The following is a 1,514-nucleotide window of genomic DNA, read 5'->3' on the forward strand; positions in this document are numbered from 1 at the left end:
TTTACTTCAACTGGTGTGATAGGCGAACATCCACCGCAACATCATTTATTCCCTGCACTACAAAAGAAATAACGTACAAGAACATACATACGCATTTTGTTTAATTAGGACATTCATTAATTTCACATATGGCATTGCCCTCCCTAAACAATATGCATGGCAACATGAATAAATTACATGGCTATAGTATTAAATGGCATGGCTGCAGGAATAAACTGGCAAAGATAAAATATGATTTAATAGGTTCAGGATAACATATGAAATACATATAGTAAACTTCCAATACATCACTACTACTATGCAAACCAAAAGATGACAAAAACTTTTGGTCTTTATATTCATAATGATACTATGAGTGCTTTAGGACGTCCTAAAGATATGTTTTCAGATACTGCTATACAATTACAACCTATCTTTGCTCAATGGGTACAAAACACTCATGCTTTAGCACCCAGTTTGACAGCTCCCGATGCAACAACAAGCACCAGCTTAACCTAGGGAGGCAGCGATTTGGTAGCAGCAGGTGCCAAAGTGGCTTTGTTACCTATTCCATTAGGAACTGCGGATTTTTTAGTACACCATATTCATGCATTTACTATCCATGTGACTATATTAATATTACTGAAAGGTGTTTTATTTGCTCGCAGTTCTCATTTAATACCCGATAAAGCGAATCTTGGTTTTCATTTTCCTTGCGATGGGCCTGGTAGAGGAGGAACATGTCAAGTATCTACCTGGGATCATGTCTTCCTAGGATTATTCTGGATGTACAATGCAATTTTGATAGTAATATTTCATTTTAGTTGGAAAATGCAGTTTGATGTTTGGGGTAGTATAAGTGATCAGGGAGTGGTAACTCATATTACAGGAGGAAACTTTGCACAAAGTTCCATTACAATTAACAGGTGGCTTCGTGACTTTCTATGGGCACAAGATTCTCAAGTAATCCAATCTTACGGTTCTTCATTATCTACCTATGGCCTTTTATTCTTAGGTGCTAATTTCATTTGGGCCTTTAGTTTAATGTTCCTATTTAGTGGCCGTGGATATTGGCAAGAACTTATTGAATCTATTGTTTGGGCTCATAATAAATTAAAAGTTGCTCCTTCTATCTAGCCAAGAGCCTTGAGTATTGTCCAAGGATGTGTTGTAGGAGTAGCTCATTACCTTCTAGGTGGAATCGTCACAACATGGGCATTCTTCCTAGCAAGAATTATTGCAGTAGGATAACGACTAGGAGGATTTGAAAAGCATTATGGCATCAAGATTTCCAAAGTTCAACCAAGGCTTGGCCCAGGACCCAACTACTCATCGTATTTGGTTTGGTATTGCTACTGCACATGACTTTGAGAGTCATGATGATATTACCGAAGAGCGTCTTTATCAAAAGATTTTTGCTTCTCACTTTGGTCAGTTAGCTATAATCTTTCTGTGGATGTCTGGTAATTTGTTCCACGTAGCATGACAAGGCAATTTTGAAAAGAATTCCGAGGATAGAAATATGACAATGTCTC

General features: G+C 37.5%; 1 pseudogene; it reads left to right on the forward strand.

Annotated features, from left to right (window-relative positions):
* The first annotated feature begins 312 nt into the window (after positions 1–312).
* Positions 313–1,230, forward strand: LOC131857655 (photosystem I P700 chlorophyll a apoprotein A1-like; annotated as a pseudogene).
* Positions 1,231–1,514: the final 284 nt, after the last annotated feature.

This window comes from Cryptomeria japonica, chromosome 8, assembly GCF_030272615.1.
Source record: "Cryptomeria japonica chromosome 8, Sugi_1.0, whole genome shotgun sequence".
Taxonomy (NCBI): Eukaryota; Viridiplantae; Streptophyta; class Pinopsida; order Cupressales; family Cupressaceae; genus Cryptomeria; species Cryptomeria japonica.